This window comes from Gadus chalcogrammus, chromosome 5, assembly GCF_026213295.1.
Source record: "Gadus chalcogrammus isolate NIFS_2021 chromosome 5, NIFS_Gcha_1.0, whole genome shotgun sequence".
NCBI lineage: Eukaryota > Metazoa > Chordata > Actinopteri > Gadiformes > Gadidae > Gadus > Gadus chalcogrammus.
In genome coordinates, this window is record NC_079416.1 from 768,141 (window position 1) to 789,899 (window position 21,759).

Here is a 21,759-nt window from a genome sequence, read left to right on the forward strand (position 1 = left end):
CTACTTGGCACCACGCCACCTCTTCAACCGATAGCCGCGTCATATTATTAAGTGTTTAAACCTGCGCTGAAAACCTGTTCATGCGGGAGCTTCTGCTGGCAAAATTTTCTAGGGTTTTGCTCAATCGACATGGTTTCCGTAGTGTAGTGGTTATCACGTTCGCCTAACACGCGAAAGGTCCCCGGTTCGAAACCGGGCGGAAACAGCAATACTGTTTTGAGATAAACAAAGTTAATGTTTAAATTCTCCTGCTTTACTATCAAGCAGCTATTCGGGAAAAGGCTATCTGGAACAGAAACTTCAGCAGCGTCTACTTGCACCACGCCAACTCTTCAACCGATAGCCGCGTCATATTATTAAGTGTTTAAACCTGCGCTGAAAACCTGTTCATGCGGGTGCTTCTGATCACAATATTTTCTAGGTTTGTTTTCATTCTCAAAGGTTTCCGTAGTGTAGTTATCAAGTTCGCCTTACACGCGATAGGTCCCCGGTTCGAGACCGGGCGGAAACATGGTGAAAGTATTTGTATTTAGTGCTCGCAGTTGAGAGCATAGACTGTATGAAAGTTAAACTCTAACTCTAGTTGTGAGAAGTTCTTAGGAGTGTCTTGGTGTCAACCTCCTTTCCTGTTTTGCCTAGCGTTACTGAGTCTTCTACGTGCACCTCTCCAGCATGGACTTCTGGGGTAACCGTCTCATCCTGGATCGTCTAGCGTGCAATGGACGGTTCGTAGTCCATTAGCATGTCGTGGCGGGCTTTGGCCGCTGTCGTTACGACTTTACAATTGAGGCCTAGCGTGCTAGCATTGTTCCCCGCGGTAGCAGATGGGCGAATGGATTTTTAGGATAATATGTTTCAAATATGTATGATATAACCACTTACATTCACACCTGACCACTCTGACCCTGGTTCCATTAAATGTTGTGAACTAGACTGGACGGTTGATGACGGGATTCTTATGGGTTGCCAGATACTGCGTGTATGTGTTTTTGTAGTGTAGTGGTTATCACGTTCGCCTCACACGCGAAAGGTCCCCGGTTCGAAACCGGGCGGAAACATCAAAACTGTTTTGAGATCAACAAAGTTAATGTTTAAATTCTCCTGCTTTACTATCAAGCAGCTATTCGTGATGAGTCTATCTGGAACAGAGCCTTCAGCAGCGTCTACTTGGCACCACGCCACCTCTTCAACCGATAGCCTCGTCATATTATTAAGTGTTTAAACCTGCGCTGAAAACCTGTTCATGTGGGAGCTTCTGCTGACAAAATTTTCTAGGGTTATGCTCAAGCTAACAGGTTTCCGTTGTGTAGTGATTATCACGTTCGCCTAACACGCGAAAGGTCTCCGGTTTGAAACCGGGCAGAAACAGTTTCATTGTTTTGAGCTATACAAAGTTAATGTTTAAATTCTCCTGCTTTACTATCAAGCAGCTATTCGGGAAAAGGCTATCTGGAACAGAAACTTCAACAGCGTCTACTTGGCACCACGCCACCTCTTCAACCGATAGCCGCGTCATATTATTAAGTGTTTAAACCTGCGCTGAAAACCTGTTCATGCGGGAGCTTCTGCTGGCAAAATTTTCTAGGGTTTTGCTCAATCGACATGGTTTCCGTAGTGTAGTGGTTATCACGTTCGCCTAACACGCGAAAGGTCCCCGGTTCGAAACCGGGCGGAAACAGCAATACTGTTTTGAGATAAACAAAGTTAATGTTTAAATTCTCCTGCTTTACTATCAAGCAGCTATTCGGGAAAAGGCTATCTGGAACAGAAACTTCAGCAGCGTCTACTTGGCACCACGCCAACTCTTCAACCGATAGCCGCGTCATATTATTAAGTGTTTAAACCTGCGCTGAAAACCTGTTCATGCGGGTGCTTCTGATCACAATATTTTCTAGGTTTGTTTTCATTCTCAAAGGTTTCCGTAGTGTAGTTATCAAGTTCGCCTTACACGCGATAGGTCCCCGGTTCGAGACCGGGCGGAAACATGGTGAAAGTATTTGTATTTAGTGCTCGCAGTTGAGAGCATAGACTGTATGAAAGTTAAACTCTAACTCTAGTTGTGAGAAGTTCTTAGGAGTGTCTTGGTGTCAACCTCCTTTCCTGTTTTGCCTAGCGTTACTGAGTCTTCTACGTGCACCTCTCCAGCATGGACTTCTGGGGTAACCGTCTCATCCTGGATCGTCTAGCGTGCAATGGACGGTTCGTAGTCCATTAGCATGTCGTGGCGGGCTTTGGCCGCTGTCGTTACGACTTTACAATTGAGGCCTAGCGTGCTAGCATTGTTCCCCGCGGTAGCAGATGGGCGAATGGATTTTTAGGATAATATGTTTCAAATATGTATGATATAACCACTTACATTCACACCTGACCACTCTGACCCTGGTTCCATTAAATGTTGTGAACTAGACTGGACGGTTGATGACGGGATTCTTATGGGTTGCCAGATACTGCGTGTATGTGTTTTTGTAGTGTAGTGGTTATCACGTTCGCCTCACACGCGAAAGGTCCCCGGTTCGAAACCGGGCGGAAACGTCAAAACTGTTTTGAGATCAACAAAGTTAATGTTTAAATTCTCCTGCTTTACTATCAAGCAGCTATTCGTGATGAGTCTATCTGGAACAGAGCCTTCAGCAGCGTCTACTTGGCACCACGCCACCTCTTCAACCGATAGCCTCGTCATATTATTAAGTGTTTAAACCTGCGCTGAAAACCTGTTCATGTGGGAGCTTCTGCTGACAAAATTTTCTAGGGTTATGCTCAAGCTAACAGGTTTCCGTTGTGTAGTGATTATCACGTTCGCCTAACACGCGAAAGGTCTCCGGTTTGAAACCGGGCAGAAACAGTTTTATTGTTTTGAGCTATACAAAGTTAATGTTTAAATTCACCTGCTTTACTATCAAGCAGCTATTCGGGAAAAGGCTATCTGGAACAGAAACTTCAGCAGCGTCTACTTGGCACCACGCCCCCTCTTCAACCGATAGCCTCGTCATATTATTAAGTATTTAAACCAACGCGGAAAACCTGTTCATGCGGGTGCTTCTGATGACAATATTTTCTAGTTTTTTTTTCTTTCGCACAGGTTTCTGTAGTGTAGTGGTTATCACGTTCGCCTTACACGCGAAAGGTCCCCGGTTCAAGACCGGGCGGAAACAGCATTAATTACAAATTTAATGTTTAAATTCTCCTGCTTTGCTATCAAGCAGCTATTCGGGAAAAGTCTGTCTGGAACAGGACCTTCAGCAGTGACTACTTGGCACCACGCCACCTCTTCAACCGATAGCCTCGTCATATTATTAAGTGTTTAAACCTGCGTTGAAAACCTGTTCATCAAGCTAATAGGTTTCCGTTGTGTAGTGATTATCACGTTCGCCTAACACGCGATAGGTCCCCGGTTCGAAACCGGGCAGAAACAGTTTCATCGTTTTGAGATATACAAAGTTAATGTTTAAATTCTCCTGCTTTACTATCAAGCAGCTATTCGGGAAAAGGCTATCTGGAACAGAAACTTCAGCAGCGTCTACTTGGCACCACGCCAACTCTTCAACCGATAGCCGCGTCATATTATTAAGTGTTTAAACCTGCGCTGAAAACCTGTTCATGCGGGAGCTTCTGCTGACAAAATTTTCTAGGGTTTTGCTCATTCTACATGGTTTCCGTAGTGTAGTGGTTATCACGTTCGCCTAACACGGGAAAGATCCCCGGTTCGAGACTGGGCGGAAACATGGTGAAAGTATTTGTATTTAGTGCTCGCAGTTGATAGCATAGACTGTGTGAAAGTTAAACTCTAACTCTAGTTGTGAGAAGTTCTTAGGAGTGTCTTGGTGTCAACCTCCTTTCCTTTTTTGCCTAGCGTTACTGAGTCTTCTACGTGCACCTCTCCAGCATGGACTTCTGGAGTAACCGTCTCATCCTGGATCGTCTAGCGTGCAATGGACGGTTCGTAGTCCATTAGCATGTCGTGGCGGGCTTTGGCCGCTGTCGTTACGACTTTACAATTGAGGCCTAGTGTGCTTGCATTGTTCCCCGCGGTAGCAGATGGGCAAATGGATGTTTAGGATAAAATGTTTCAAATATGTATGATATAACCACTTACATTCACACCTGACCACTCTGACCCTGGTTCCATTAAATGTTGTGAACTAGACTGGACGGTTGATGACGGGATTCTGATGGGTCGCCAGATACACAGTGTATGTGTTTTCGTAGTGTAGTGGTTATCACGGTCGCCTCACACGCGAAAGGTCCCCGGTTCGAAACGGGGCGGAAACATCAAAACTGTTTTGAGATCAACAAAGTTAATGTTTAAATTCTCCTGCTTTACTATCAAGCAGCTATTCGGGAAAAGGCTATCTGGAACAGAAACTTCAGCAGCGTCTACTTGGCACCACGCCACCTCTTCAACCGATAGCCGCGTCATATTATTAAGTGTTTAAACCTGCGCTGAAAACCTGTTCATGCGGGAGCTTCTGCTGGCAAAATTTTCTAGGGTTTTGCTCAATCGACATGGTTTCCGTAGTGTAGTGGTTATCACGTTCGCCTAACACGCGATAGGTCCCCGGTTCGAGACCGGGCGGAAACATGGTGAAAGTATTTGTATTTAGCGCTCGCAGTTGAGAGCATAGACTGTATGAAAGTTAAACTCGAACTCTAGTTGTGAGAAGTGTCTGGGTGTCAACCTCCTTTCCTGATTTTCCTAGCGTTACTGAGCCTTCTACGTGCACCTCTCCAGCATGGACTTCTGGGGTAACCGTCTCATCCTGGATCGTCTAGCATGCAATGGACGGTTCGTAGGCCATTGGTATGTCGTGGTGGGCTTTGGCCGCTGTCGTTACGACTTTACAAGCCTCGTCATATTATTAAGTATTTAAACCAACGCGGAAAACCTGTTCATGCGGGTGCTTCTGATCACAAAATTTTCTAGTTTTTTTTTCATTCTCACAGGTTTCCGTAGTTTAGTGGTTATCACGTTCGCCTTACACGCGAAAGGTCCCCGGTTCGAGACCGGGCGGAAACATGGTGAAAGTATTTGTGTTTAGTGCTCGCAGTTGATAGCATAGACTGTGTGAAAGTTAAACTCTAACTCTGGTTGTGAGAAGTTCTTAGGAGTGTCTTGGTGTCAACCTCCTTTCCTGTTTTGCCTAGCGTTACTGAGTCTTCTACGTGCACATCTCCAGCATGGACTTCTGGGGTAACCGTCTCATCCTGGATCGTCTAGCGTGCAATGGACGGTTCGTAGTCCATTAGCATGTCGTGGCGGGCTTTGGCCGCTGTCGTTACGACTTTACAATTGAGGCCTAGCGTGCTAGCATTGTTCCCCGCGGTAGCAGATGGGCGAATGGATGTTTAGGATAATATGTTTCAAATATGTATGATATAACCACTTACATTCACACCTGACCACTCTGACCCTGGTTCCATTAAATGTTGTGAACTAGACTGGACGGTTGATGACGGGATTCTGATGGGTTGCCAGATACTAGGCGTATGTGTATTCGTAGTGTAGTGGTTATCACGTTCGCCTCACACGCGAAAGGTCTCCGGTTTGAAACCGGGCAGAAACAGTTTCATTGTTTTGAGCTATACAAAGTTAATGTTTAAATTCTCCTGCTTTACTATCAAGCAGCTATTCGGGAAAAGTCTATCTGGAACAGAAACTTCAGCAGCGTCTACTTGGCACCACGCCCCCTCTTCAACCGATAGCCTCGTCATATTATTAAGTATTTAAACCAACGCGGAAAACCTGTTCATGCGGGTGCTTCTGATGACAATATTTTCTAGTTTTTTTTTCTTTCGCATAGGTTTCCGTAGTGTAGTGGTTATCACGTTCGCCTTACACGCGAAAGGTCCCCGGTTCAAGACCGGGCGGAAACAGCATTAATTACAAATTTAATGTTTAAATTCTTCTGCTTTGCTATCAAGCAGCTATTCGGGAAAAGTCTGTCTGGAACAGGACCTTCAGCAGTGACTACTTGGCACCACGCCACCTCTTCAACCGATAGCCTCGTCATATTATTAAGTGTTTAAACCTGCGCTGAAAACCTGTTCATGCGGGAGCTTCTGCTGACAACATTTTCTAGGGTTATGCTCAAGCTAATAGGTTTCCGTTGTGTAGTGATTATCACGTTCGCCTAACACGCGATAGGTCCCCGGTTCGAAACCGGGCAGAAACAGTTTCATCGTTTTGAGATATACAAAGTTAATGTTTAAATTCTCCTGCTTTACTATCAAGCAGCTATTCGGGAAAAGGCTATCTGGAACAGAAACTTCAGCAGCGTCTACTTGGCACCACGCAAACTCTTCAACCGATAGCAGCGTCATATTATTAAGTGTTTAAACCTGCGCTGAAAACCTGTTCATGTGGGAGCTTCTGCTGACAAAATTTTCTAGGGTTATGCTCAAGCTAATAGGTTTCCGTTGTGTAGTGATTATCACGTTCGCCTAACATGCGATAGGTTAAACTCGAACTCTCGTTGTGAGAAGTGTCTTGGTGTCAACCTCCTTTCCTGAGTTTCATAGCGTTACTGAGTCTTCTACGTGCACCTCTCCAGCATGGACTTCTGGGGTAACCGTCTCATCCTGGATCGTCTAGCATGCAATGGACGGTTCGTAGGCCATTGGCATGTCGTGGCGGGCTTTGGCCGCTGTCGTTACGACTTTACAATTGAGGCCTAGCGTGTTAGCATTGTTCCCCGCTTTAGCAGATGGGCGAATGGATGTTTAGGATAATATGTTTCAAATATGTATGATATAACCACTTACATTCACACCTGACCACTCTGACCCTGGTTCCATTAAATGGTGTGAACTCGACTGGACGGTTGATGACAGGATTCTGATGGGTTGCCAGATTCTTGTGTATGTGTTTCCGAAGTGTAGTGGTTATCACGTTAGCCTCACACGCGAAAGGTCCCCGATTCGAAACCGGGCGGAAACAGCATTATTGTTTTGAGGTATACAAAGTTAAAGTTTAAATTCTCCTGCTTTACTATCAAGTAGCTATTCGTGAAGAGTTTATCTTGAACAGAACCATCAGCAGCGTCTACTTGGCACCACGCCACCTCTTGAACCGATAGCCTCGTCATATTATTAAGTATTTAAACCAACACGGAAAACCTGTTCATGCGGGTGCTTCTGATCACAATATTTTCTAGGTTTGTTTTCACTCTCAAAGGTTTCCGTAGTGTAGTGGTTATCACGTTCGCCTTACACGCGATAGGTCCCCGGTTCGAGACCGGGCGGAAACATGGTGAAAGTATTTGTATTTAGTGCTCGCAGTTGAGAGCATAGACTGTATGAAAGTTAAACTCTAACTCTAGTTGTGAGAAGTTCTTAGGAGTGTCTTGGTGTCAACCTCCTTTCCTGTTTTGCCTAGCGTTACTGAGTCTTCTACGTGCACCTCTCCAGCATGGACTTCTGGGCTAACCGTCTAATCCTGGATCGTCTAGCGTGCAATGGACGGTTCGTAGTCCATTAGCATGTCGTGGCGGGCTTTGGCCGCTGTCGTTACGACTTTACAATTGAGGCCTAGCGTGCTAGCATTGTTCCCCGCGGTAGCAGATGGGCGAATGGATGTTTAGGATAATATGTTTCAAATATGTATGATATAACCACTTACATTCACACCTGACCACTCTGACCCTGGTTCCATTAAATGTTGTGAACTAGACTGGACGGTTGATGACGGGATTCTGATGGGTTGCCAGATACTGCGTGTATGTGTTTTTGTAGTGTAGTGGTTATCACGTTCGCCTCACACGCGAAAGGTCCCCGGTTCGAAACCGGGCGGAAACATCAAAACTGTTTTGAGATCAACAAAGTTAATGTTTAAATTCTCCTGCTTTACTATCAAGCAGCTATTCGTGATGAGTCTATCTGGAACAGAGCCTTCAGCAGCGTCTACTTGGCACCACGCCCCCTCTTCAACCGATAGCCTCGTCATATTATTAAGTGTTTAAACCTGCGCTGAAAACCTGTTCATGTGGGAGCTTCTGCTGACAAAATTTTCTAGGGTTATGCTCAAGCTAACAGGTTTCCGTTGTGTAGTGATTATCACGTTCGCCTAACACGCGAAAGGTCTCCGGTTTGAAACCGGGCAGAAACAGTTTCATTATTTTGAGATATACAAAGTTAATGTTTAAATTCTCCTGCTTTACTATCAAGCAGCTATTCGGGAAAAGTCTATCTGGAACAGAAACTTCAGCAGCGTCTACTTGGCACCACGCCCCCTCTTCAACCGATAGCCTCGTCATATTATTAAGTATTTAAACCAACGCGGAAAACCTGTTCATGCGGGTGCTTCTGATGACAATTTTTTCTAGTTTTTTTTTCTTTCGCACAGGTTTCCGTAGTGTAGTGGTTATCACGTTCGCCTTACACGCGAAAGGTCCCCGGTTCAAGACCGGGCGGAAACAGCATTAATTACAAATTTAATGTTTAAATTTTCCTGCTTTGCTATCAAGCAGCTATTCGGGAAAAGTCTGTCTGGAACAGGACCTTCAGCAGTGACTACTTGGCACCACGCCACCTCTTCAACCGATAGCCTCGTCATATTATTAAGTCTTTAAACCTGCGCTGAAAACCTGTTCATGCGGGAGCTTCTGCTGACAACATTTTCTAGGGTTATGCTCAAGCTAATAGGTTTCCGTTGTGTAGTGATTATCACGTTCGCCTAACACGCGAAAGGTCCCCGGTTCGAAACCGGGCAGAAACATCTAAACTGTTTTGAGATCAACAAAGTTAATGTTTAAATTCTCCTGCTTTACCATCAAGCAGCTATTCGTGATGAGTCTATCTGGAACAGAGCCTTCAGCAGCGTCTACTTGGCACCACGCCACCTCTTCAACCGATAGCCTCGTCATATTATTAAGTGTTTAAACCTGCGCTGAAAACCTGTTCATGTGGGAGCTTCTGCTGACAAAATTTTCTAGGGTTATGCTCAAGCTAATAGGTTTCCGTTGTGTAGTGATTATCACGTTCGCCTAACATGCGATAGGTCTCCGGTTTGAAACCGGGCAGAAACAGTTTCATTGTTTTGAGATATACAAAGTTAATGTTTAAATTCTCCTGCTTTACTATCAAGCAGCTATTCGGGAAAAGTCTATCTGGAACAGAAACTTCAGCAGCGTCTACTTGGCACCACGCCACCTCTTCAACCGATAGCCTCGTCATATTATTAAGTATTTAAACCAACGCGGAAAACCTGTTCATGCGGGTGCTTCTGATGACAATTTTTTCTAGTTTTTTTTTCTTTCGCACAGGTTTCCGTAGTGTAGTGGTTATCACGTTCGCCTTACACGCGAAAGGTCCCCGGTTCAAGACCGGGCGGAAACAGCATTAATTACAAATTTAATGTTTAAATTTTCCTGCTTTGCTATCAAGCAGCTATTCGGGAAAAGTCTGTCTGGAACAGGACCTTCAGCAGTGACTACTTGGCACCACACCACCTCTTCGACCGATAGCCTCGTCATATTATTAAGTGTTTAAACCTGCGCTGAAAACCTGTTCATGCGGGAGCTTCTGCTGACAACATTTTCTAGGGTTATGCTCAAGCTAATAGGTTTCCGTTGTGTAGTGATTATCACGTTCGCCTAACACGCGAAAGGTCCCCGGTTCGAAACCGGGCAGAAACATCTAAACTGTTTTGAGATCAACAAAGTTAATGTTTAAATTCTCCTGCTTTACCATCAAGCAGCTATTCGTGATGAGTCTATCTGGAACAGAGCCTTCAGCAGCGTCTACTTGGCACCACGCCACCTCTTCAACCGATAGCCTCGTCATATTATTAAGTGTTTAAACCTGCGCTGAAAACCTGTTCATGTGGGAGCTTCTGCTGACAAAATTTTCTAGGGTTATGCTCAAGCTAATAGGTTTCCGTTGTGTAGTGATTATCACGTTCGCCTAACATGCGATAGGTCCCCGGTTCGAAATCGGGCAGAAACAGTTTCATCGTTTTGAGATATACAAAGTTAATGTTTAAATTCTCCTGCTTTACTATCAAGCAGCTGTTCGGGAAAAGGCTATCTGGAACAGAAACTTCAGCAGCGTCTACTTGGCACCACGCCAACTCTTCAACCGATAGCCGCATCATATTATTAAGTGTTTAAACCTGCTCTGAAAACCTGTTCATGCGGGAGCTTCTGCTGACAAAATTTTCTAGGGTTTTGTTCAATCTACATGGTTTCCGTAGTGTAGTGGTTATCACGTTCGCCTAACACTTGAAAGGTCCCCGGTACGAAACCGGGCGGAAACAGCAATACTGTTTTGAGATCAACAAAGTTAATGTTTAAATTCTCCTGCTTTACTATCAAGCAGCTATTCGTGATGAGTCTATCTGGAACAGAGCCTTCAGCAGCGTCTACTTGGCACCACGCCACCTCTTCAACTGATAGCCTCGTCATATTATTAAGTGTTTAAACCTGCGCTGAAAACCTGTTCATGCGGGAGCTTCTGCTGACAAAATTTTCTAGGGTTTTGCTCAATCGACATGGTTTCCGTAGTGTAGTGGTTATCACGTTCGCCTAACACGCGAAAGGTCCCCGGTTCGAGACCTGGCGGAAACATGGTGAAAGTATTTGTATTTAGCGCTCGCAGTTGAGAGCATAGACTGTATGAAAGTTAAACTCAAACTCTCGTTGTGAGAAGTGTCTTGGTGTCAACCTCCTTTCCTGATTTTCCTAGCGTTACTGAGTCTTCTACGTGCACCTCTCCAGCATGGACTTCTGGGGTAACCGTCTCATCCTGGATCGTCTAGCATGCAATGGACGGTTCGTAGGCCATTGGCATGTCGTGGCGGGCTTTGGCCGATGTCGTTACGACTTTACAATTGAGGCCTAGCGTGTTAGCATTGTTCCCCGCTGTAGCAGATGGGCGAATGGATGTTTAGGATAATATGTTTCAAATATGTATGATATAACCACTTACATTCACACCTGACCACTCTGACCCTGGTTCCATTAAATGGTGTGAACTCGACTGGACGGTTGATGACAGGATTCTGATGGGTTGCCAGATTCTTGTGTATGTGTTTCCGTAGTGTAGTGGTTTTCACGTTAGCCTCACACGCGAAAGGTCCCCGATTCGAAACCGGGCGGAAACAGCATTATTGTTTTGAGGTATACAAAGTTAAAGTTTAAATTCTCCTGCTTTACTATCAAGTAGCTATTCGTGAAGAGTTTATCTTGAACAGAACCATCAGCAGCGTCTACTTGGCACCACGCCACCTCTTGAACCGATAGCCTCGTCATATTATTAAGTATTTAAATCAACACGGAAAACCTGTTCATGCGGGTGCTTCTGATCACAATATTTTCTAGGTTTGTTTTAATTCTCAAAGGTTTCCGTAGTGTAGTGGTTATCACGTTCGCCTTACACGCGATAGGTCCCCGGTTCGAGACAGGGCGGAAACATGGTGAAAGTATTTGTATTTAGTGCTCGCAGTTGAGAGCATAGACTGTATGAAAGTTAAACTCTAACTCTAGTTGTGAGAAGTTCTTAGGAGTGTCTTGGTGTCAACCTCCTTTCCTGTTTTGCCTAGCGATACTGAGTCTTCTACGTGCACCTCTCCAGCATGGACTTCTGGGGTAACCGTCTCATCCTGGATCGTCTAGCATGCAATGGACGGTTCGTAGGCCATTGGCATGTCGTGGCGGGCTTTGGCCGCTGTCGTTACGACTTTACAATTGAGGCCTAGCGTGTTAGCATTGTTCCCCGCTGTAGCAGATGGGCGAATGGATGTTTAGGATAATATGTTTCAAATATGTATGATATAACCACTTACATTCACACCTGACCACTCTGACCCTGGTTCCATTAAATGTTGTGAACTAGACTGGACGGTTGATGACGGGATTCTGATGGGTTGCCAGATACTAGGTGTATGTGTATTCGTAGTCTAGTGGTTATCACGTTCGCCTCACACGCGAAAGGTCCCATCAAAACTGTTATGAGATCAACAAAGTTAATGTTTAAATTCTCCTGCTTTACTATCAAGCAGCTATTCGGGAAAAGTCTATCTGGAACAGAAACTTCAGCAGCGTCTACTTGGCACCACGCCCCCTCTTCAACCGATAGCCTCGTCATATTATTAAGTATTTAAACCAACGCGGAAAACCTGTTCATGCGGGTGCTTCTGATGACAATATTTTCTAGTTTTTTTTTCTTTCGCACAGGTTTCCGTAGTGTAGTGGTTATCACGTTCGCCTTACACGCGAAAGGTCCCCGGTTCAAGACCGGGCGGAAACAGCATTAATTACAAATTTAATGTTTAAATTCTCCTGCTTTGCTATCAAGCAGCTATTCGGGAAAAGTCTGTCTGGAACAGGACCTTCAGCAGTGACTACTTGGCACCACGCCACCTCTTCAACCGATAGCCTCGTCATATTATTAAGTGTTTAAACCTGCGCTGAAAACCTGTTCATGCGGGAGCTTCTGCTGACAACATTTTCTAGGGTTATGCTCAAGCTAATAGGTTTCCGTTGTGTAGTGATTATCACGTTCGCCTAACACGCGATAGGTCCCCGGTTCGAAACCGGGCAGAAACAGTTTAATCGTTTTGAGATATACAAAGTTAATGTTTAAATTCTCCTGCTTTACTATCAAGCAGCTATTCGGGAAAAGGCTATCTGGAACAGAAACTTCAGCAGCGTCTACTTGGCACCACGCCACCTCTTCAACCGATAGCCGCGTCATATTATTAAGTGTTTAAACCTGCGCTGAAAACCTGTTCATGCGGGAGCTTCTGCTGGCAAAATTTTCTAGGGTTTTGCTCATTCGACATGGTTTCCGTAGTGTAGTGGTTATCACGTTCGCCTAACACGCGATAGGTCCCCGGTTCGAGACCGGGCGGAAACATGGTGAAAGTATTTGTATTTAGCGCTCGCAGTTGAGAGCATAGACTGTATGAAAGTTAAACTCGAACTCTAGTTGTGAGAAGTGTCTGGGTGTCAACCTCCTTTCCTGATTTTCCTAGCGTTACTGAGCCTTCTACGTGCACCTCTCCAGCATGGACTTCTGGGGTAACCGTCTCATCCTGGATCGTCTAGCATGCAATGGACGGTTCGTAGGCCATTGGTATGTCGTGGTGGGCTTTGGCCGCTGTCGTTACGACTTTACAAGCCTCGTCATATTATTAAGTATTTAAACCAACGCGGAAAACCTGTTCATGCGGGTGCTTCTGATCACAAAATGTTCTAGTTTTTTTTTCATTCTCACAGGTTTCCGTAGTTTAGTGGTTATCACGTTCGCCTTACACGCGAAAGGTCCCCGGTTCGAGACCGGGCGGAAACATGGTGAAAGTATTTGTGTTTAGTGCTCGCAGTTGATAGCATAGACTGTGTGAAAGTTAAACTCTAACTCTGGTTGTGAGAAGTTCTTAGGAGTGTCTTGGTGTCAACCTCCTTTCCTGTTTTGCCTAGCGTTACTGAGTCTTCTACGTGCACATCTCCAGCATGGACTTCTGGGGTAACCGTCTCATCCTGGATCGTCTAGCGTGCAATGGACGGTTCGTAGTCCATTAGCATGTCGTGGCGGGCTTTGGCCGCTGTCGTTACGACTTTACAATTGAGGCCTAGCGTGCTAGCATTGTTCCCCGCGGTAGCAGATGGGCGAATGGATGTTTAGGATAATATGTTTCAAATATGTATGATATAACCACTTACATTCACACCTGACCACTCTGACCCTGGTTCCATTAAATGTTGTGAACTAGACTGGACGGTTGATGACGGGATACTGATGGGTTGCCAGATACTAGGTGTATGTGTATTCGTAGTGTAGTGGTTATCACGTTCGCCTCACACGCGAAAGGTCCCCGGTTCCAAACCGGGCAGAAACATCTAAACTGTTTTGAGATCAACAAAGTTAATGTTTAAATTCTCCTGCTTTACTATCAAGCAGCTATTCGTGATGAGTCTATCTGGAACAGAGCCTTCAGCAGCGTCTACTTGGCACCACGCCACCTCTTCAACCGATAGCCTCGTCATATTATTAAGTGTTTAAACCTGCGCTGAAAACCTGTTCATGTGGGAGCTTCTGCTGACAAAATGTTCTAGGGTTATGCTCAAGCTAACAGGTTTCCGTTGTGTAGTGATTATCACGTTCGCCTAACACGCGAAAGGTCTCCGGTTTGAAACCGGGCAGAAACAGTTTCATTGTTTTGAGATATACAAAGTTAATGTTTAAATTCTCCTGCTTTACTATCAAGCAGCTATTCGGGAAAAGTCTATCTGGAACAGAAACTTCAGCAGCGTCTACTTGGCACCACGCCCCCTCTTCAACCGATAGCCTCGTCATATTATTAAGTATTTAAACCAACGCGGAAAACCTGTTCATGCGGGTGCTTCTGATGACAATATTTTCTAGTTTTTTTTTCTTTCGCACAGGTTTCCGTAGTGTAGTGGTTATCACGTTCGCCTTACACGCGAAAGGTCCCCGGTTCAAGACCGGGCGGAAACAGCATTAATTACAAATTTAATGTTTAAATTCTCCTGCTTTGCTATCAAGCAGCTATTCGGGAAAAGTCTGTCTGGAACAGGACCTTCAGCAGTGACTACTTGGCACCACGCCACCTCTTCAACCGATAGCCTCGTCATATTATTAAGTGTTTAAACCTGCGCTGAAAACCTGTTCATGCGGGAGCTTCTGCTGACAACATTTTCTAGGGTTATGCTCAAGCTAATAGGTTTCCGTTGTGTAGTGATTATCACGTTCGCCTAACACGCGATAGGTCCCCGGTTCGAAACCGGGCAGAAACAGTTTAATCGTTTTGAGATATACAAAGTTAATGTTTAAATTCTCCTGCTTTACTATCAAGCAGCTATTCGGGAAAAGGCTATCTGGAACAGAAACTTCAGCAGCGTCTACTTGGCACCACGCCACCTCTTCAACCGATAGCCGCGTCATATTATTAAGTGTTTAAACCTGCGCTGAAAACCTGTTCATGCGGGAGCTTCTGCTGGCAAAATTTTCTAGGGTTTTGCTCATTCGACATGGTTTCCGTAGTGTAGTGGTTATCACGTTCGCCTAACACGCGATAGGTCCCCGGTTCGAGACCGGGCGGAAACATGGTGAAAGTATTTGTATTTAGCGCTCGCAGTTGAGAGCATAGACTGTATGAAAGTTAAACTCGAACTCTAGTTGTGAGAAGTGTCTGGGTGTCAACCTCCTTTCCTGATTTTCCTAGCGTTACTGAGCCTTCTACGTGCACCTCTCCAGCATGGACTTCTGGGGTAACCGTCTCATCCTGGATCGTCTAGCATGCAATGGACGGTTCGTAGGCCATTGGTATGTCGTGGTGGGCTTTGGCCGCTGTCGTTACGACTTTACAAGCCTCGTCATATTATTAAGTATTTAAACCAACGCGGAAAACCTGTTCATGCGGGTGCTTCTGATCACAAAATGTTCTAGTTTTTTTTTCATTCTCACAGGTTTCCGTAGTTTAGTGGTTATCACGTTCGCCTTACACGCGAAAGGTCCCCGGTTCGAGACCGGGCGGAAACATGGTGAAAGTATTTGTGTTTAGTGCTCGCAGTTGATAGCATAGACTGTGTGAAAGTTAAACTCTAACTCTGGTTGTGAGAAGTTCTTAGGAGTGTCTTGGTGTCAACCTCCTTTCCTGTTTTGCCTAGCGTTACTGAGTCTTCTACGTGCACATCTCCAGCATGGACTTCTGGGGTAACCGTCTCATCCTGGATCGTCTAGCGTGCAATGGACGGTTCGTAGTCCATTAGCATGTCGTGGCGGGCTTTGGCCGCTGTCGTTACGACTTTACAATTGAGGCCTAGCGTGCTAGCATTGTTCCCCGCGGTAGCAGATGGGCGAATGGATGTTTAGGATAATATGTTTCAAATATGTATGATATAACCACTTACATTCACACCTGACCACTCTGACCCTGGTTCCATTAAATGTTGTGAACTAGACTGGACGGTTGATGACGGGATACTGATGGGTTGCCAGATACTAGGTGTATGTGTATTCGTAGTGTAGTGGTTATCACGTTCGCCTCACACGCGAAAGGTCCCCGGTTCCAAACCGGGCAGAAACATCTAAACTGTTTTGAGATCAACAAAGTTAATGTTTAAATTCTCCTGCTTTACTATCAAGCAGCTATTCGTGATGAGTCTATCTGGAACAGAGCCTTCAGCAGCGTCTACTTGGCACCACGCCACCTCTTCAACCGATAGCCTCGTCATATTATTAAGTGTTTAAACCTGCGCTGAAAACCTGTTCATGTGGGAGCTTCTGCTGACAAAATTTTCTAGGGTTATGCTCAAGCTAATAGGTTTCCGTTGTGTAGTGATTATCACGTTCGCCTAACATGCGATAGGTCCCCGGTTCGAAATCGGGCAGAAACAGTTTCATCGTTTTGAGATATACAAAGTTAATGTTTAAATTCTCCTGCTTTACTATCAAGCAGCTGTTCGGGAAAAGGCTATCTGGAACAGAAACTTCAGCAGCGTCTACTTGGCACCACGCCAACTCTTCAACCGATAGCCGCATCATATTATTAAGTGTTTAAACCTGCTCTGAAAACCTGTTCATGCGGGAGCTTCTGCTGACAAAATTTTCTAGGGTTTTGTTCAATCTACATGGTTTCCGTAGTGTAGTGGTTATCACGTTCGCCTAACACTTGAAAGGTCCCCGGTACGAAACAGGGCGGAAACAGCATTACTGTTTTGAGATCAACAAAGTTAATGTTTAAATTCTCCTGCTTTACTATCAAGCAGCTATTCGTGATGAGTCTATCTGGAACAGAGCCTTCAGCAGCGTCTACTTGGCACCACGCCACCTCTTCAACTGATAGCCTCGTCATATTATTAAGTGTTTAAACCTGCGCTGAAAACCTGTTCATGCGGGAGCTTCTGCTGACAAAATTGTCTAGGGTTTTGCTCAATCGATATGGTTTCCGTAGTGTAGTGGTTATCACGTTCGCCTAACACGCGAAAGGTCCCCGGTTCGAGACCGGGCGGAAACATGGTGAAGGTATTTGTATTTAGCGCTCGCAGTTGAGAGCATAGACTGTATGAAAGTTAAACTCGAACTCTCGTTGTGAGAATTGTCTTGGTGTCAACCTCCTTTCCTGATTTTCCTAGCGTTACTGAGTCTTCTACGTGCACCTCTCCAGCATGGACTTCTGGGGTAACCGTCTCATCCTGGATCGTCTAGCGTGCAATGGACGGTTCGTAGTCCATTAGCATGTCGTGGCGGGCTTTGGCCGCTGTCATTACGACTTTACAATTGAGGCCTAGCGTGCTAGCATTGTTCCCCGCGGTAGCAGATGGGCGAATGGATGTTTAGGATAATATGTTTCAAATATGTATGATATAACCACTTACATTCACACCTGACCACTCTGACCCTGGTTCCATTAAATGTTGTGAACTAGACTGGACGGTTGATGACGGGTTTCTAATGGGTTGCCAGATACTAGGTGTACGTGTATTCGTAGTGTAGTGGTTATCACGTTCGCCTCACACGCGAAAGGTCCCCGGTTCGAAACCGGGCGGAAACATCAAAACTGTTTTGAGAGCAACAAAGTTAATGTTTAAATTCTCCTGCTTTACTATCAAGCAGCTATTCGTGATGAGTCTATCTGGAACAGAGCCTTCAGCAGCGTCTACCTGGCACCTCGCCACCTCTTCAACCGATAGCCTCGTCATATTATTAAGTGTTTAAACCTGCGCTGAAAATCTGTTCATGTGGGAGCTTCTGCTGACAAAATTGTCTAGGGTTTTGCTCAATCGACATGGTTTCCGTAGTGTAGTGGTTATCACGTTCGCCTAACACGCGAAAGGTCCCCGGTTCGAGACCGGGCGGAAACATGGTGAAAGTATTTGTATTTAGCGCTCGCAGTTGAGAGCATAGACTGTATGAAAGTTAAACTCGAACTCTCGTTGTGAGAAGTGTCTTGGTGTCAACCTCCTTTCCTGATTTTCCTAGCGTTACTGAGTCTTCTACGTGCACCTCTCCAGCATGGACTTCTGGGGTAACCGTCTCATCCTGGATCGTCTAGCATGCAATGGACGGTTCGTAGGCCATTGGCATGTCGTGGCGGGCTTTGGCCGCTGTCGTTACGACTTTACAATTGAGGCCTAGCGTGTTAGCATTGTTCCCCGCTGTAGCAGATGGGCGAATGGATGTTTAGGATAATATGTTTCAAATATGTATGATATAACCACTTACATTCACACCTGACCACTCTGACCCTGGTTCCATTAAATGGTGTGAACTCGACTGGACGGTTGATGACAGGATTCTGATGGGTTGCCAGATTCTTGTGTATGTGTTTCCGTAGTGTAGTGGTTATCACGTTAGCCTCACACGCGAAAGGTCCCCGATTCGAAACCGGCGGAAACAGCATTATTGTTTTGAGGTATACAAAGTTAATGTTTAAATTCTCCTGCTTTACTATCAAGTAGCTATTCGTGAAGAGTTTATCTTGAACAGAACCATCAGCAGCGTCTACTTGGCACCACGCCACCTCTTGAACCGATAGCCTCGTCATATTATTAAGTATTTAAACCAACGCGGAAAACCTGTTCATGCGGGTGCTTCTGATCACAATATTTTCTAGGTTTGTTTTCATTCTCAATGGTTTCCGTAGTTTAGTGGTTATCACGTTCGCCTTACATGCGATAGGTCCCCGGTTCGAGACCGGGCGGAAACATGGTGAAAGTATTTGTATTTAGTGCTCGCAGTTGAGAGCATAGACTGTATGAAAGTTAAACTCTAACTCTAGTTGTGAGAAGTTCTTAGGAGTGTCTTGGTGTCAACCTCCTTTCCTGTTTTGCCTAGCGTTACTGAGTCTTCTACGTGCACCTCTCCAGCATGGAATTCTGGGGTAACCGTCTCATCCTGGATCGTCTAGCGTGCAATGGACGGTTCGTAGTCCATTAGCATGTCGTGGCGGGCTTTGGCCGCTGTCGTTACGACTTTACAATTGAGGCCTAGTGTGCTAGCATTGTTCCCCGCGGTAGCAGATGGGCGAATGGATGTTTAGGATAATATGTTTCAAATATGTAAGATATAACCACTTACATTCACACCTGACCACTCTGACCCTGGTTCCATTAAATGTTGTGAACTAGACTGGACGGTTGATGACGGGATTCTGATGGGTTGCCAGATACTAGGTGTATGTGTATTCGTAGTCTAGTGGTTATCACGTTCGCCTCACACGCGAAAGGTCCCATCAAAACTGTTATGAGATCAACAAAGTTAATGTTTAAATTCTCCTGCTTTACTATCAAGCAGCTATTCGGGAAAAGTCTATCTGGAACAGAAACTTCAGCAGCGTCTACTTGGCACCACGCCCCCTCTTCAACCGATAGCCTCGTCAGATTATTAAGTATTTAAACCAACGCGGAAAACCTGTTCATGCGGGTGCTTCTGATGACAATATTTTCTAGTTTTCTTTTCTTTCGCACAGGTTTCCGTAGTGTAGTGGTTATCACGTTCGCCTTACACGCGATAGGTCCCCGGTTCAAGACCGGGGGGAAACAGCATTAATTACAAATTTAATGTTTAAATTCTCCTGCTTTGCTATCAAGCAGCTATTCGGGAAAAGTCTGTCTGGAACAGGACCTTCAGCAGTGACTACTTGGCACCACGCCACCTCTTCAACCGATAGCCTCGTCATATTATTAAGTGTTTAAACCTGCGCTGAAAACCTGTTCATGCGGGAGCTTCTGCTGACAACATTTTCTAGGGTTATGCTCAAGCTAATAGGTTTCCGTTGTGTAGTGATTATCACGTTCGCCTAACACGCGATAGGTCCCCGGTTCGAAACCGGGCAGAAACAGTTTCATCTTTTTGAGATATACAAAGTTAATGTTTAAATTCTCCTGCTTTACTATCAAGCAGCTATTCGGGAAAAGGCTATCTGGAACAGAAACTTCAGCAGCGTCTACTTGGCACCACGCCAACTCTTCAACCGATAGCCGCGTCATATTATTAAGTGTTTAAACCTGCGCTGAAAACCTGTTCATGCGGGAGCTTCTGCTGACAAAATTTTCTAGGGTTTTGCTCATTCTACATGGTTTCCGTAGTGTAGTGGTTATCACGTTCGCCTAACACGGGAAAGATCCCCGGTTCGAGACTGGGCGGAAACATGGTGAAAGTATTTGTATTTAGTGCTCGCAGTTGATAGCATAGACTGTGTGAAAGTTAAACTCTAACTCTAGTTGTGAGAACTTCTTAGGAGTGTCTTGGTGTCAACCTCCTTTCCTGTTTTGCCTAGCGTTACTGAGTCTTCTACGTGCACCTCTCCAGCATGGACTTCTGGAGTAACCGTCTCATCCTGGATCGTCTAGCGTGCAATGGACGGTTCGTAGTCCATTAGCATGTCGTGGCGGGCTTTGGCCGCTGTCGTTACGACTTTACAATTGAGGCCTAGCGTGCTTGCATTGTTCCCCGCGGTAGCAGATGGGCAAATGGATGTTTAGGATAATATGTTTCAAATATGTATGATATAACCACTTACATTCACACCTGACCACTCTGACCCTGGTTCCATTAAATGTTGTGAACTAGACTGGACGGTTGATGACGGGATTCTGATGGGTCGCCAGATACACAGTGTATGTGTTTTCGTAGTGTAGTGGTTATCACGGTCGCCTCACACGCGAAAGGTCCCCGGTTCGAAACCGGGCGGAAACATCAAAACTGTTTTGAGATCAACAAAGTTAATGTTTAAATTCTCCTGCTTTACTATCAAGCAGCTATTCGTGATGAGTCTATCTGGAACAGAGCCTTCAGCAGCGTCTACTTGGCACCACGCCACCTCTTCAACCGATAGCCGCGTCATATTATTAAGTGTTTAAACCTGCGCTGAAAACCTGTTCATGTGGTAGAAATTAGTGAGTATACTCTATGATAAACCATGATTATTAATAGGTTTTATATTTTAAATAGTGGAAAGCATTGTGTTTGCAGAATCTGGATTCAGAACAGATGGTGCACAGGAATGTATAGGGAACTGGGGGGAAGCTAAGTTGGTCCAAGCCCTTTCAGCCTTGGGTCAAGCTAAAGTTGACCTCAGCCTTTTTAGCCTTGGGTCATCTTGGCTAATGAGGTTGATCCATGCAGACCACTGAACTGGGCAGTTGATAACATGCTGTGACGAAGATTGACGGGCGGAAACCCCATTGTGACTCCATTGTGACTCCATTGTAAACAAAGAAATTCCTATACGTGTATAAGTGAGGCTGCAGCCCGATGTGGGGCCAGTGACTTTGCAAACCCACTCAGGCTGTTGTCGTTGTTGTTTTGCTGCACGATAAAGTCTTTTTCAATTCTTGCTCCGGACCCCTCGATTTCTTTTACACTCTCTCTTAAATTAGTCTAAGTGTTTTATATCTCGGTTAATCTCCTACATATTTGGCGTCGCGACCAGGAGGAAATAGGGACTCGCCAGCTGCCGGGCCAGAGGACGGGACGCGAACGGATCATACGACCAGAGCTCAAGGGTAAGTTGTCTTGCCATATATAGGATAGAGTCGTTTGATCTGTTCTTGCCCCGTCTGAACGCCGAGCAGCAGGTAAAGTGTCTCTTCGATCAAACGAACCGAAATTATAGATAAATGAGCGAGTGAGAGATACGGGGGCTCCGCGGGAGAGATTGACGTGCGCGCGCACATGGGCCATACGCGCGTCTGTGGTTCTAAATGACCAAGACGCTTTTGTGGCTCCCTATTTTGATACGAGTTGTTGTTATTTGGTGTTTTGGTGTTTTGGTTAAATAAGCTTACTGTAAGTCCTGTG

The 21,759-nt window shown here is 45.3% G+C and overlaps 17 non-coding genes across 17 annotated transcripts; all 17 read left to right on the forward strand.

Annotated features, from left to right (window-relative positions):
- The first annotated feature begins 132 nt into the window (after positions 1-132).
- Positions 133-205, forward strand: trnav-aac (transfer RNA valine (anticodon AAC)). Its single transcript has one exon. It is a non-coding gene; the product is annotated as a tRNA-Val (tRNA).
- Positions 206-985: 780 nt separating this feature from the next.
- On the forward strand, positions 986-1,058 carry trnav-cac (transfer RNA valine (anticodon CAC)). The gene has a single exon. It is a non-coding gene; the product is annotated as a tRNA-Val (tRNA).
- A 547-nt stretch (positions 1,059-1,605) lies between these two features.
- Positions 1,606-1,678, forward strand: trnav-aac (transfer RNA valine (anticodon AAC)). The gene has a single exon. It is a non-coding gene; the product is annotated as a tRNA-Val (tRNA).
- Positions 1,679-2,459: 781 nt separating this feature from the next.
- On the forward strand, positions 2,460-2,532 carry trnav-cac (transfer RNA valine (anticodon CAC)). The gene has a single exon. It is a non-coding gene; the product is annotated as a tRNA-Val (tRNA).
- A 547-nt stretch (positions 2,533-3,079) lies between these two features.
- trnav-uac (transfer RNA valine (anticodon UAC)) lies at positions 3,080-3,152 on the forward strand. Its single transcript has one exon. It is a non-coding gene; the product is annotated as a tRNA-Val (tRNA).
- A 1,354-nt stretch (positions 3,153-4,506) lies between these two features.
- On the forward strand, positions 4,507-4,579 carry trnav-aac (transfer RNA valine (anticodon AAC)). Its single transcript has one exon. It is a non-coding gene; the product is annotated as a tRNA-Val (tRNA).
- Positions 4,580-5,798: 1,219 nt separating this feature from the next.
- trnav-uac (transfer RNA valine (anticodon UAC)) lies at positions 5,799-5,871 on the forward strand. Its single transcript has one exon. It is a non-coding gene; the product is annotated as a tRNA-Val (tRNA).
- A 1,300-nt stretch (positions 5,872-7,171) lies between these two features.
- On the forward strand, positions 7,172-7,244 carry trnav-uac (transfer RNA valine (anticodon UAC)). The gene has a single exon. It is a non-coding gene; the product is annotated as a tRNA-Val (tRNA).
- Positions 7,245-7,718: 474 nt separating this feature from the next.
- trnav-cac (transfer RNA valine (anticodon CAC)) lies at positions 7,719-7,791 on the forward strand. The gene has a single exon. It is a non-coding gene; the product is annotated as a tRNA-Val (tRNA).
- A 547-nt stretch (positions 7,792-8,338) lies between these two features.
- Positions 8,339-8,411, forward strand: trnav-uac (transfer RNA valine (anticodon UAC)). The gene has a single exon. It is a non-coding gene; the product is annotated as a tRNA-Val (tRNA).
- An 846-nt stretch (positions 8,412-9,257) lies between these two features.
- trnav-uac (transfer RNA valine (anticodon UAC)) lies at positions 9,258-9,330 on the forward strand. Its single transcript has one exon. It is a non-coding gene; the product is annotated as a tRNA-Val (tRNA).
- A 2,837-nt stretch (positions 9,331-12,167) lies between these two features.
- On the forward strand, positions 12,168-12,240 carry trnav-uac (transfer RNA valine (anticodon UAC)). The gene has a single exon. It is a non-coding gene; the product is annotated as a tRNA-Val (tRNA).
- A 536-nt stretch (positions 12,241-12,776) lies between these two features.
- Positions 12,777-12,849, forward strand: trnav-aac (transfer RNA valine (anticodon AAC)). The gene has a single exon. It is a non-coding gene; the product is annotated as a tRNA-Val (tRNA).
- Positions 12,850-14,378: 1,529 nt separating this feature from the next.
- trnav-uac (transfer RNA valine (anticodon UAC)) lies at positions 14,379-14,451 on the forward strand. Its single transcript has one exon. It is a non-coding gene; the product is annotated as a tRNA-Val (tRNA).
- A 536-nt stretch (positions 14,452-14,987) lies between these two features.
- trnav-aac (transfer RNA valine (anticodon AAC)) lies at positions 14,988-15,060 on the forward strand. Its single transcript has one exon. It is a non-coding gene; the product is annotated as a tRNA-Val (tRNA).
- A 1,839-nt stretch (positions 15,061-16,899) lies between these two features.
- trnav-aac (transfer RNA valine (anticodon AAC)) lies at positions 16,900-16,972 on the forward strand. Its single transcript has one exon. It is a non-coding gene; the product is annotated as a tRNA-Val (tRNA).
- Positions 16,973-17,746: 774 nt separating this feature from the next.
- On the forward strand, positions 17,747-17,819 carry trnav-aac (transfer RNA valine (anticodon AAC)). The gene has a single exon. It is a non-coding gene; the product is annotated as a tRNA-Val (tRNA).
- The last annotated feature ends 3,940 nt before the right edge of the window (positions 17,820-21,759 follow it).